We start from the raw sequence: 14,351 nt of genomic DNA, 5'->3' as shown, positions 1-14,351 counted from the left end.
GTGTGAGCTGAGCTCCAGCACCAGGGCTCAGGGAGGGGCTGGGCAGTCACTGGATGGACCTCATTTGCATGCACAGCCCCTCCTGTGGCAGAGGGTGGAGGAGGAAAGGAGGCCTGGGGCGGCCCAGCCCAGTGTGGGGACCAGGGTTCTGTCACCATGGCCTGGGCGCTGCTCCTCCTCCTACTCCTCCTTCACTGCACAGGTAGGGACAGGCCTTATGGACACGGGGTGCTCCCCACAACACCCCCCCTCTGCTCAAAATCCTGAACTTTGGTTTCCATTTCTAGCCGAATCCGCAAAGGGTATCTGTGTTTGCCGGTTCCCTGTCCCAGCCTGTGCTCACTCAACCACCCTCCCTCTCTGCATCTCTGGGAACAACAGCCAGACTCACCTGCACCCTGAGCAGTGGCTACAGTGTTGGTGGCTACCATATATACTGGTACCAGCAGAAACTAGGGACCTTTCCCACGTATCTACTGAGATTCTACTCAGACTCAGATAAGCACCAGGGCCCTGGGGTTTCCAGCCGCTTCTCTGGGTCCAAAGATGCCTCGGCCAATGCAGGGCTTCTGTTCCTCTCTGGGCCGTAGCCTGAGGATGAGGCTGACTCTTCCTGTGCTACAGCTCATGGCACTGGGAGAAGTTTTGGCTACTCACAGTGACTCAGATATGGAGAAAGTGAGTCATAAACCCCTGGGTCCACAGACCTTGTGTCTGAGCCTCTGTTATTGGGAAGCTTCTGTGAGGCTCCTGTGGGGGAGACACCTCTATGGTGAGAGCTGTCCTTGAGGAGGAAGGACGGGCACACAGATGATGCTCTTGCCTGAGACAGCACACATGTCCCAGGAGCCCACACGAATCAGGGAATGGAGCCCAACTGCACATGCCCCTGGGTCTGGAGAAACTTAGCAAGAACAACTATTTTACGACCAAAATCTCTGGCTCTCCCTCTAGTCATATCTCCTTTACTACTCGCAGAATATTCACTTCACACACTCATGTTCATCAATTATATGTTTTGTATCTGTTTTCCCACATCTAGAAATTCTTTGGGATACACAGTGAGTGTCCTACAGTTTAACTGAATTTAACGCTTAGTTTATCTGCGGGAGATAGTGTCAGATCCACAGGTGAAGGGCTCAGCACCAGGAGGCTGCTCCCCATTTTGATGCCAACAACAACTAGTAGATGGCCTGTACCCTCTGTCCAACGTGGCTACATGTTGAAGGTTTCCACGACTCCCTCCTCGAGTTCCATTAATTTGCCAGATCAACTCACAGAACCGAGGGAGACACTGACTCCTTTTGTCAGCTCATTAAAGATATGATGAAGGGGTCAAGTAAACAAATAATGAAGAGACACCTAGTGCTAGGTCTGGGAGCGTCTTGAGCACCAGAGCTTCAGTCCCTGTGGAGTTGAGGTGCATCTGTGCTGGGAGTGGATGTGTTCACCAAACCGGAAACTGTTCAAACACTTTACTTTGGGATTTTTTTGAGGAATTGGGTAGACGTGATTGGACATTAACTGCACTGTCAGTCTTCCCTCCCTGTCTCAAGTATGAGGGGGTGAATAATTGCAGGCTCTGATCAAGGCTTGGTCTTTCTGGGGACCAGCCCCTTCCAGGAGCCATCCAGAAGCCCACCCAGAGACATGTCATTAGAACTAAGATGCTTCTAGTGCTCTTGTCACTTAGGAAATGACAAGAATTTCAGAAACTCTGTATCAGGATCCAGGGCGCAGAGACTCCTATATAGTTCCTAAGATCACACAGTTCGATTGTCTCAACTGGACAAGGTGAACTGGATAGTCATGTTCATCCACAAATCTCAGGCCAGAAACTGTGACTCTTGTGTTACTGACGACACATCTATACTCGATATGTTAATAAGCACCTTGGTCATAGACACAATTTTCTCTTTCAGCCATCTGACAAAAAGTGAGTCACAACGTCTTCAGACTCACCTCATCCCCTCCCCCTCCCGACACAGGCTCCTCTTCTCCCCTCTGCTCCTGCCTCCTTCAGGCCTTCAGTCTCTCCCCATGGCTCTTCAGGTCTGAACCCCATCTCTATGTTAGGATTTCAGAGAGAAGTAAAATCTTACAGTAATTTCCTCTCTCTAGGGTTCATCTCTAGGGAGGAGAAGTCACAGATATTGGACTGGCAGGAAATCCCCTCATCATCTGATTTTCGCTCTCATCTCTGCTTATAGTTTTCATGCCCACCAGCCTCAGTAAATCTCTGTAATTTGACAACAACATTATTGTGTTTGTGACAAATGAAGGTTCATTCAGCCTTTGAGTATTTGCCCACAAAAGCCATTAGTACAATGACTTTTCCCCCTTCAAACTTACTGAGGTTCCACAAAAGATAACTGTTGACATAGCCAACAAAGGAAAGATGGGCTACATAGTTCAAGACATGACAAATTTTCCTGTTTTTGAGAATATTTGTTTCCGAGGCCATCAGGAGACTAACGCAGCCACACACTTTTGTTCCAATCATTGAGGTCTCACGTATTAGCCTTTTTCCAAAATAAAAAAGGCACTCTTTCATGGTCACCGCCAAGGAGGCATCCAGGGACCTAGGGAGCATAGTGGGGGGTGGCTGTGCTGTGAAGGGCAGGAGGAAGGGACTGTGTTGTCACCCCTGTCCTGTGCTTCCTGAGACCTGAACCTACAGATATGGGATGTGTATCTGTTGGGGTGAAAATGGACTGAAGACCCATCCCCAAGATCCAAATTCATGATTCAATGGAATTCCTATCAGAACTAATCTGCACCAAATTCCTCTTCCTTGTGTAAATTCCATCCTTGTGCAAGGGAAGTGACCTTCAAGACACTAGCCTTCTTTAGCTCCAAGCTCCAGAACACAGGAGGCTCTTTAAAGAGCCAGCCTCAGCAATGGATTTGCATGAAGAACAACACTCAGGGAGCAGAGAGAGGACATTAGAGGGACAGGGGTACACTTGTCTACATAGTTGGCCTCTGAAGGAAAGACTTCCTGAGGATACATGGAGCATATTCTCTCTCTCTCTCTCTCTCTCTCTTCTCTCTCTCTCTCTTTCTCTGTCTGTCTTACACACACACAGACACACACGCAGATGCGCGCACACACACACACACACACACACACACACACACACACATCTCTCCTCTGAGTGTATAGTGTCCTAGATTCTTCAGTTTCCCAGCTTCTCTTTCTCTCCAGAAATCATAGTCAACATGTACTCAAACAGTACCACCAGGGTCAGAATCCCAGGAGGCAGAATCCCTATCATCAGAAACACCAGCAACATCCAGTGTGACTGGGGTCCTGTCACAAGGGCAACCAGCACATGCTCTGAACACCTGCTCTCCTGGGACAAGGTTGATGCTTGGGAATCCCAAGGAGACTCTCGGTCCCATGGGTAGCTCAGTCCCCGACAATCTCTGGGATCCAGCCAGCCCCCAAGGCTGATCAGTTCATTGATTCTGGGACAGCAGCTCTGTACACCCGCTCTCCTGGGTCAAGGCTGATGCTCAGGAATCCCAAGGAGACTCTCTGTTCCCATGGGCAGCTCAGTCCCCAACAATCTCTGGGATCCAGCCAGCCCCCAAGGCTGATCAGTTCATTGATTCTGGGACAGCAGCTTCACTGATGCTCCCACGGAGCTCAAGGTACATGAGGACATGCGGGGGTCACTGCTTCAGTCTTCCCAGCGACACCTGCACCTTCTGGATCTCTCCTGAAAATTCTTCTGTCCCAACCAAGGGCCACAGTGACAGTGACCTCACGGACACAGTTTCCCTTATCGCCATCTCTCCACTAGTCACATATGGAATCCTTGACAGAAAGTTTTCAGCCCAGTTGGCCTCAGATAATAGAAATTCATTCCTCTACTCATGGATGTCTGAATGAGCTTTTTTTCTATCCTGAATATGCTGGACAAAGAACAGAGGTAGAGCTGTGTTCACCCCAGAGACAAGTCTGACCCCAAATTGTTCTTTCCTGGAAGCTCCCTCAGTGCTTGGTAATTGCATCACAGAGATGGTTCTGGAGTTCATAGAAATAGGTCCCTCATGGGATTTCACTGGACATCATGTCGGGCTCTCCTACCTGCAGAAAAATTCCACCATGCTATACTAAGGACAAAGAAAACATGATTTTTGAAAAACTTTATCGACTCCTATTCAACCTCCAAGAGAAAGCATCCCTTCTACATTGTTCCCACAATTTCTATCTATTTTTCTCTGTAGTAAATACAGATCTGTGAAAAGTATCCTAGTGATTGTATCTGCATTTTCATAAGAACATTGTCATTGAGTTTCAATCAATGTCACTGAGAGAAATTTTTTATACAAAAGCATACACCCATTTAGTTTTTAAAATTATTTTGTTGTATTTTTTAATATGAAATTTACTGTCAAATTGGTTTCCATACAACACCCAGTGTTCATCCCAGCAGGTGCCCTTCTCAATGCCCATCACCCACCCTCCCCTTCCTCCCACCCCCCATCAACCCTCAGTTTATTCTCAGTTTTTCAGAGACTCTTATGGTTTGGCTCTCTCCCTCTCGAACATTTTTTTTTCTTCTCCTCCCTCATGGTCTTCTGTTAAGTTTCTCAGGATCCACATAAGAGTGAAAACATATGATATCTGTCTTTCTCTGACTGATTTATTTCACTTTACATAATACCCTCCAGTTCCATCCACATTGCTGCAAATGGCCAGATTTCATTCTTTCTCATTGCCAGTAGTATTCCACTTTATATATAAACCACATCTTCTTTATCCATTCAGCAGTTGGTGGACATTTAGGCTCTTTCCATAATTTGGCCATTGTTGAAAGCGCTGCTATAAACATTGGGGTACAAGTGCTCCTAAGCATCAGCACTCCTGTATCCCTTGGGTAAATTCCTAGCAGTGCTATTGCAGGGTCATAGGGTCGATCTATTTTTAATTTTTTGAGGAACCTCCACACTGTTTTCCAGAGTGGCTGCACCAGTTTGCAACCCTCAGTGCAAGACAGTTCCCATGTCTCCACATCCTTTCCAGCATCTATAGTCTCCTGATTGGTTCATTTCAGCCACTCTGACTGGTGTGAGGTGGTATCTCAGTGAGGTTTTGATTTGTATTTCCCTGATGAGGAGTGATGTTAAGCATCTTTCCATGTGCCTGTCGGCCTTCTGGATGTCTTCATTACAGAAGTGTCTGTTCATGGTTTCTGCCCATTTCTAAAGTGCACACTTGGCTAAGTGGTAACTAACACATAAACCATGCCACTGGAACCCTGTCAGAGCACCTGCTGCGGTCATTCCTTCCCTCTTGGAACTTCCTGCAGGTTTGCCCTTTGGGCTCTGTGTTCAGTGCCACACACAGGACCCCTGCAGACTCGTATCTGTGTGCTGGGGGGACAGATCCTGGGAGGGAATCACTAACCACAGTGTGTGGAGAACTGTCATCTCAAATAAGCAGACATAGTGACAGATGACAAAGATTTTTATTGCACAGTGACCTTAGGAATACACACAGTTCTTCCTTCCCACAGCACTGAGGACAGAAGGAGAGCTTCTGTTCAGGCTGTGGGAACCTCAGAGCAGGAGAGATCTGGAAACCAGGGAGGAAGCACATAATAGGAAAGAACACAGAATCCTACGCAGAAGGGGCCACGTGTCCATTGGTACTAATCATTGCTCCGGACATGATTCTGATCTAAGTGGCATTTTTGTAGAAATACCACCTCAGTCCTGACCCATGAAACACACAGGGAAACATGGCCTGGCTTTTCCGGAGGAGTCTGAGTAGAGCAGAAAGTTTGGTTTGAGGATATGGGAGGCTACCCAGAAGGATACCTGGCCTGGTCCTAGTAAAGGGGCAGTGGACAAAGCAATGGGGGGCAGGTGCTCCTTTTATGGGCTCTGGTTACCATTTTGCACAATGATGTTTCTGAGTCTGGACACAAGAGGGCTCACAGGGCCCATTTCTGAGGGTTCAGGGGTGATGAGACCTGAGACCTGCCACCTGCACTGCCTGTGCCCTCTGCTGAGACTCATAACTGTGATTCTGCACAGCCTGGCCTCACACAGCCATTCCTCTGCCCACCCCCTGACATCCACGAGCAGAGGCACCTGACTCAGGTCCAGTGAGGGGTCAGAGAGCTGGGGTATCATTTGCATGGACAGGCCCACCCTCTCTCAGTGGATGAAAAAGGGACAGATTAGGGGAGGTCTGCTCAGCTGTGGGGCACAGAAGACAGGATCGGTGATGGTCTCCACCATGGCTTGCTCTCCGGTCCTTCTCACCCTCCTCGCTCACTGCACAGGTGATTGGATGTGGGGACAGGGGAAGGGGCTCTGGGAGGACACGTGGGCCCTGCTTCCACCCTCTTGTGTCCAGACCCCAGCTTCACCCTGTCTGTGTCTCTCCATTTTCCAGGGTCCTGGGCCCAGTCTGTACTGACTCAGCCACCCTCGGTGTCAGGCTCCTTGGGCCAGAGGGTCACCATCTCCTGCACTGGAAGCAGTTCCAACATCGGTAGCAATTATGTCAGCTGGTACCAACAACTCCCAGGCACAACCCCCAAAACCATAATCTATAGGGATAATAGCAGACCCTCGGGGGTTCCTGAACGATTCTCTGGCTCCAAGTCTGGCAGCACAGGCACCCTGACCATCACTGGGCTCCAGGCTGAGGACGAGGCTGATTATTACTGCTCAGCATGGGATGATAGTCTGAGAGCTCACACAGAGCTCCAGGCCCGTGGGGAAGTGAGACAAAAACCTGCTGTCCCCACAGTGATGCGCTTTCCTTGTGCAGCTCCCACCTTCTGCCAACACAGCTGCTTCCCTAAAACGGAGGTCTGAATCCCAAACCAGTGAACTTCCTCTTCAGTATGTGTCCTTGTCCTCTCAATTCAGACACCAAACTCTATCCTTGTAGGAGCACATTTTCTGTTTGATGTGAACTGAGCAGAAATTCCTGGTTGCTGGGTGAGCAAATCAAAAGATATTTATTTACTCACAGTTTTGGAGGCTAAATGTCCAAGTTCAAGGTGGGGGCAAGTTTGATGTCCCCTGAGGTCTCTCTCCTTGTCTTGCAAATGGTTACATTCGTCCTGGGTCCTCACATGGCATTTCCACGTGTGCTCACCCATGCTGTGTCTACCTCTTCTATAAAGTCTATGAAGTCACAGTGTGGGTTTCCATATAGGAATCTACAGGGATACAGTTCAGTCCATATCAAAGCACCAGGACAGAACAGCGACACAGAGCATAGCTGTGCCTGACTGAGGATAGTCAACCGTCAACATGCTCTACATGTGTGGCATTGAGAGAACCTTCACTACATGACCTATGTGGGCTCGGGGCTCAGATCACAGTACAGAAATGACAGGGAGGGTCCCCATGCTCACAGAGCTGACACCGTCTTGGGCAAGAAAGAGGACACATAAGCCAAATGTACTGTGTCTCACACTGACTTCCCACATGGGGAAAATGTGTCTGCAGTCCCAGGTAATGTCCACACAACATAACGTCTGGATGACAGAGACCGGCCCTTACTGACCCACTGGTAAGAAACCCCAGCTTTCAGGATGACTGGATCAAACCACGCCACCCTCTGCACTGACACCAGCATGGCAACCAGGGAAGGGACACCTATTGCTTTGGGTAACACAGTGACTGTCTGGTGGGACCTGGACTCACTGACTAACCATGTAGTTGGGAGAGTTGGGGTCCAGGTAGAAGAAAATGATGGAAGCTTCGCCAAAGAAGTCCCAGCCACCTGTATCATCTTCCCTCCATCCTCCGTGTTATTCAGGTTGGAGCACGGACTATGGACCATCTGCACAGGGGACACAGGCCAGGGTCTTTTGTCTCATAAAACTACAGCTCAGCCCCCAGACCATTCTCATGCCCCTGCACCAGATCAACTGCAGCCCACACACCCTCAGTGGCATGAGGTTCTGACCTGCAATGCAAACAGTTCCATGAGAAATAGAAAGCAGAAAACATATCCTACTATGATGGCCTCCTATTCCCAGAGGTTGTTAGAAGGTACAAAGTTTTCCAGAAACCCTAATGGTGACCATTTCTAGACCACCACGCACCTGAGACCTTTTCTTTTGCTCTCACTCTGTCGGGTGAGAAACAGACTCAGGGCCCAGTACTGGAACCACTCCTTTTTTTCCACACAGTCCATATAGGGCTGCTCCTGCTCTCAGGCTCCCTCAGTCACCTCTGTGTCATTGCTGAGTGTCCCCACCTCACAGGGTCCTGGTCACAGGGAGTCAGATCACAGTCTGCCTGATTCCAATTCCACTGTGACTCTGCCTCTGAAAGACACAAAGCTTACTACTAAGAGTCAGAAATGAACTCTCCTGGTTTTCCCACACTTGGAACTCTCTTTGTCAGTGCCCCTCCTGAATGTTCTTTCTTTATTCATTAATGTCATGTTATATCTCCAGGCCTAGGGTCATTTCTTTTCCCAAATTCCACTCTTCCCCTGATCCCTCCTCCCCTTTCCACTAATCACTTCATGAACCTATACCGTCATCTCCTGTCTGTCGCCACAGTAATGTGGAAAAACACAGGGTCATTAAAGAAGAGTTTACTTCCTAGGAATCACTCTAGGATGTAGGAGAAGTCATTCATTTTTTAAAGAATTTTTTAATGTTTATTTTTTGAGAGAGAGACAGAGAGAGAGGGAGAGCATGAACAAGGGAGTGGCAGAGAGGGAGACAAAGAATCTGAAGCTGGTTCCTGGCTCTGAGCTGTCAGCACAGAACCTGATGTGGCACTCAAAGTCATGAATCATGAGAGTGAGACCTGAGCTAAAGTGGGACACTTAACCAACTGAACCAGCCAGGAGCACCTAGAAAAGTCATCTGCCCTTAAAGATTTCAGCCTCAAATGACTTTTTTTTTTTTGACATGTCAAATATTATTTTATTTATTTATTTTAAATATTAAATTTATTGTCAAATTGGTTTCCATACAAACCCAGTGTCCATCACAACAGGTGCCCTCCTCAACCCATTACCCACCCTCCCTTCCCTCCCACCCCCATCAACCCTCAGTTTGTTCTGTTTTTAGAGTCTCTTATGGTTTGCCTCCCTCCCTCTCTAACCTCTTTTTTTTTCTTCCCCTCCCCCATGGTCTTCTGTTAAGTTTCTCAGGATCCACCTAAGAATAAAAACATATGGTATCTGTCTTTGTCTGCATGACTTATTTCTATTAGCATAACACTCTCAAGTTCCATCCACATGGCTACAAAAGGCCATTTTTCATTGTTTCTCATTGTCACGTAGTATTCCATTGTGTATATAAACCACAATTTCTTTATCCATTCATCAGTTGATGAACATTTAGGCTCTTTCCATGATTTGGCTATTGTTGAAAATGCTGCTATAAACATTGGGGTACAAGTGCTCCTAAGCATCAGCACTCCTGTATCCCTTGGGTAAATTCCTAGCAGTGCTATTGCTGGGTCATAGGGTAGATCTATTTTTAATTTTTTGAGGAACCTCCACACTGTTTTCCAGAGTGGCTGCACCAGTTTGCATTCCCACCAACAGTGCAAGAGGGTTCCCGTTTCTCCACATCCTCCCCAGCATCTAGTCTCCTGATTGGTTCATTTTAGCCACTCTGACTGGCGTGAGGTAGTATCTGAGTGTGGTTTTGATTTGCATTTCCCTGATGAGGAGCAACATTGAGCATCTTTCCATGTGCCTGTTGGCCATCTGGATGTCTTCTTTAGAGAAGTGTCTATTCATGTTTTCTGCCCATTTCTTCACTGGATTATTTGTTTTTCGGGTGTAGAGTTTGGTGGGCTCTTTATAGATTTTGGATACTAGCCCTTTGTTCGATATGTCATTTGCAAATATCTTTTCCCATTCCGTTGGTTGCCTTTTAGTTTTGTTGATTGTTTCCTTTGCTGTGCAGAAGGTTTTTATCTTGATAAGGTCCCAATAGTTCATTTTTGCTTTTAATTCCATTGCCTTTGGGGATGTGTCAAGTAAGAAATTGCTGCGGCTGAGGTCAGAGAGGTTTTTTCCTGCTTTCTCCTTTAGGGTTTTGATGGTTTCCTGTCTCACATTCAGGTCCTTTATCCATTTTGAGTTTGTTTTTGTGAATGGTGTAAGAAAGTGGTCCAGTTTCTTCCTTCTGCATGTTGCTGTCTAGTTCTCCCAGTACCATTTGTTAAAGAGACTGTCTTTTTTCCATTGGATATTCTTTCCTGCTTTGTCAAAGATCAGTTGGCCATACTTTTGTGGGTCTAATTCTGGGGTTTCTATTCTATTCCATTGGTCTATGTGTCTGTTTTTGTGCTAATATCATGCTGTCTTGATGATTACAGCTTTGTAGTAGAGGCTAAAGTCTGGGATTGTGATGCCTCCCCCTTTGGTCTTCTTCTTCAAAATTACTTTGGCTATTCGGGGCCTTTTGTGGTTCCATACAAATTTTAGCATTGCTTGTTCTAGCTTCGAGAAGAATGCTGGTGCAACTTTGATTGGGATTGCATTCAATGTGTAGATAGCTTTGGGTAGTATTGACATTTTAACAATATTTATTCTTCCAATCCATGAGCACGGAATGTTTTTCCATTTCTTTATATCTTCTTCAATTTCCTTCATAAGCTTTCTATAGTTTTCAGCATACAGATCTTTTACATCTTTGGTTAGGTTTATTCCTAGGTATTTTGTGGTTCTTGGTGTAATTGTAAATGGGATCGATTTCTTTATTTCTCTTTATGCTGCTTCTTTATTGGTGTATAAAAATTTCTATACATTAATTTTGTATCCTGTGACTTTGCTGAATTCATGTATCAGTTCTAGCAGTCTTTTGGTGAAGTCTTTCAGGTTTTCCATGTAGATTATTTTGTCATCTGCAAAAAGTGAAAGTTTGACTTCTTTGACAATTTGGATGATTTTATTTCATTTTGTTGTCTGATTGCTGATGCTAGGACTTCCAACACTATGCTAAACAACAGTGGTGACAGTGGACACCTCTGTCGTGTTCCTGATCTCAGGGGAAAAGCTCTCAGTTTTTCCCCATTGAAGATGATATTAGCTGTGGACTTTTCATACATGGCTTTTACGATGTTTAGGTATGTTCTTTTTATCCCGACTTTCTTGAGGGTTTTTATTAAGAAAGGATGCTGTATTTTGTCAAATGCTTTTTCTGCATCTATTGATAGGATCATATGGTTCTTATCCTTTCTTTTATTAATGTGATGTATCACATTGATTGATTTGTGAATATTGAACAAGCCCTGCAGCCCAGAAATGAATCCCACTTGATCATGGTGAATAATTATTTTTATATGCTGTTGAATTCGATTCGCTATTATGTTGTTGAGAATTTTTGCATCGATGTTCATCAGGGATATTGGCCTGTAGTTCTCCTTTTTTGTGGGGTCTCTGTCTGGTTTGAGAATCAAAGTAATGCTGGCTTCATAGAATGAATCCAGAAGTTTTCCTTCCATTTCTATTTTTTGGAACAGCTTGCAAAGGATAGGTATTAACTCTGCTTTAAATGTCTGGTAGAATTCCCCAAGGAAGCCATCTGGTCCAGGACTCTTATTTGTTAGGAGATTTTTGATAACTGATTCAATTTCTTCACTACTTATGGGTCTGTTCAAATGTTCTATTTCTTCCTGTTTGAGTTTTGGTAGTGTGTGGGTGTTTAGAAATTTGTCTATTTCTTCCAGGTTGTCCTGTGTTGGCATATAATTTTTCATAGTATTCTGATAATTGCTTGTATTTCTGAGGGATTAGTTGTAATAAATCCATTTTCATTTGTGCTTTTATCTATTTGGGTCCTCTCTCTTTTCTTTTTGAGAAGCCTGGCTAGAGGTTTATCAATTTTGTTTATTTTTTCAAAAAACCACTCTTAGTTTCATTGATCTGTTCTGGGTTTTTTTGGATTCTATATTGTTTATTTCTGCTCTGATCTTCATTATTTGTCTTCTTCTGCTGGCCTTGGGGTTTCTTTGTTGTTTTGCTTCTAGTTCTTTTAGGTGTGCTGTTAGATTTTGTATTTTCTTTTCTTGAGATAGGCCTGGGTTGCAATGTATTTTCCTCTTAGGACTGCCTTTGCTGCATTCCAAAGGGTTTGGACCATCGTGTTTTCATTTTCATTTGTTTCCATATATTTTTAAATTTCTTCTTTAATTGCCTGGTTGACCCATTCATTCTTTAGTAGGTTGTTCTTTAACCTCCAGAATTTGGATGTTTTCCAAACTTTTTCCTGTGGTTGATTTCAACTTTCATAGCGTTGTGATCTGAAAGTATGCATCTCAATTCTTTTATATTTATTGAGGGCTGTTTTGTGACCCAGTATGTGATCCATCTTGGAGAATGTTCCATGTGCACTCGAGAAGAATGTATATTCTGCTGCTTTAGGATGAAAAGTTCTAAATATATCTTCCAAGTCCATTTGGTCCAGTGTATCATTCAGGTCCATTGTTTCTTTGTTGATTTTCTGTCTAGATGATCTGTCCATTGTTGTAAGTGGAGTATTAAAGTCCCCTACAAATACCACATTCTTACCAATAAGATTGCTTATGTTTGCAATTAATTGTTTTATATATTTGGGTGCTTTCGAATTTGGTGCATAGATATTTATAATTGTTAGCTCTTCTTGATGAATAGACCCCATAATTATTATATAATGCACTTCTTCATCTCTTGTTACAGCCTTTAGTTTAAAACATAGTCTGTCTGATATAAGTATGACTACTCCAGTAGTAATGTAGTAGTAATGTCTCTTGTTCTTTGTGGTCCTTGCAAAATTTCACTCAAAGAGTCCCCCTTAGGATCTCTTGTAGGGCTGCTTTATTGGTGATGAGTTCCTTCAGTTTTTGTTTGTTTGGGAAAATCTTTATCTTTCCTTCTATTCTGAATGACAGGTTTTCTGGATAAAGGATTCTTGGCAACATATTTTTCTATTCATCACATTGAAAATTTACTCCCACTCCTTTCTGTCCTGCCAAGTTTCAGTAGATAGGTCTGCTACTACCCTTATGTGTCTACCCTTGTAGGTTAAGACCCATTTATCCCTAGCTCTTTTCAGAATTCTCTCTTTATCTTTGTATTTTGCCAGTTTCACTATGACATGTTGTGCAGAAAATCGATTCAAGTTATGTCTGAAGGGAGTTCTCTGTGCCTGCCTGATTTCAATGTTTGTTTCCTTCTCCAGATTGGGGAAGTTCTCAGCTACGATTTGTTCAAGTACACCTTTGGCCCCTTTCTCTCTCTTCTTCTGGAATGCCTATGATACAGATATTGTTCCATTTCATTGAATCACTTAGTTGTCTAATTCTCCCCTCATGATCCAGAATCTTTTTATCTCTCTTTTTCTCAGCTTCCTCTTTTCCCATAATTTTATCTATTTCACCTATCCTCCCCTCTGCCTCTTCAATCCTTGCTGTGATGTTCTCTATTTTATTTTGCACCTCATTTATAGCATTCTTAATTAATCATTATTATTTTTCCGTTCCTTGATCTCTGCAGCAATAGATTCTCTGCTATCTTCTATGCTTGTTTCAAGCCAAGCAATTAATCTTATGATTACTACTATAAATTCTTGGTCAGTTATATTGTTTACATTTGTTTTGATCAATTCTTTAGCTGTCATTTTTTCCTGGAATTTCTTTTGAGGAGAATTCTTCTGTTTCATCATTTAGACTAGTTTTCTGTCTCTTATGTGTTTGAAAAGCTTGTTATGTGTCCTGCACCTGCAAGCACTATTATATTAAAAGGGGTCATACACTGTCCAGGGCCTGGCCTTTCAGGAGGTGTTTTTTGGAGAGTTTACTTGCTCTCTGTTGTTGTGACTTTGATTACTTTATCTCCCTACTTGTAGTGATGTTTTGGACCCTCCACTTGGTGTGCTTTGATTTGTTCATTGAAGTAGCCCTATGGCCCATTAGGTTGTCCCGGTGGGTTCCTGGAGGCGTGACTGTTTTTTACCTCCTCGACTTTTGGGGTTCAAAGTCCTTTGGCTTCAACACTTCCACGGTCATGGACTCTCCCTTGTTCTCAGTTGTTCTTCAGAGCACATGCTTCTACTTGACATGAACATTTTCCATTTTCCTATTAAAACTGGTATATTCATCCAATGTATTTCTGGTAGAGCCAATTTTGTATCTTCTTAAGCAGGTACGTATTGATCTACTTTTAATAGGAGTTATCTCTTACAAGTTTTTTTTTCATTTTTTATTTTTCTACATGAGATCAACAGGGGGCTCTGTGGGACAGCCCTGCAGTCCATACACAGCTGCTTAGTGAGTACCATTCACTCAGAGGAAGCCAGGCCTGGAGGCTTTGAGTTGTCTCACACGTGCTTCCTTGCAGAGCTCTCCCCAAGGGT

The 14,351-nt window shown here is 44.3% G+C and overlaps 2 protein-coding genes and 1 gene segment (V, D, J or C); all 3 read left to right on the top strand.

The window, feature by feature from the left end:
• LOC122203332 (immunoglobulin lambda-1 light chain-like) overlaps positions 1-14,351 on the top strand; it is a 614,033-nt gene that overhangs the window by 113,492 nt on the left and 486,190 nt on the right. The gene's annotated exons all lie outside the window — the stretch shown is intronic.
• Positions 1-14,351, top strand: part of LOC122203331 — an 803,799-nt gene that overhangs the window by 344,475 nt on the left and 444,973 nt on the right.
• LOC122203328 (immunoglobulin lambda-1 light chain-like) overlaps positions 1-14,351 on the top strand; it is an 814,466-nt gene that overhangs the window by 378,350 nt on the left and 421,765 nt on the right. The gene's annotated exons all lie outside the window — the stretch shown is intronic.

This window comes from Panthera leo, chromosome D3 (assembly GCF_018350215.1).
Source record: "Panthera leo isolate Ple1 chromosome D3, P.leo_Ple1_pat1.1, whole genome shotgun sequence".
NCBI classification, from domain to species: Eukaryota; Metazoa; Chordata; class Mammalia; order Carnivora; family Felidae; genus Panthera; species Panthera leo.
The sequence above is the reverse complement of the archived record's forward strand: the minus strand, read 5'-3'. Positions and strand labels throughout refer to the sequence as shown.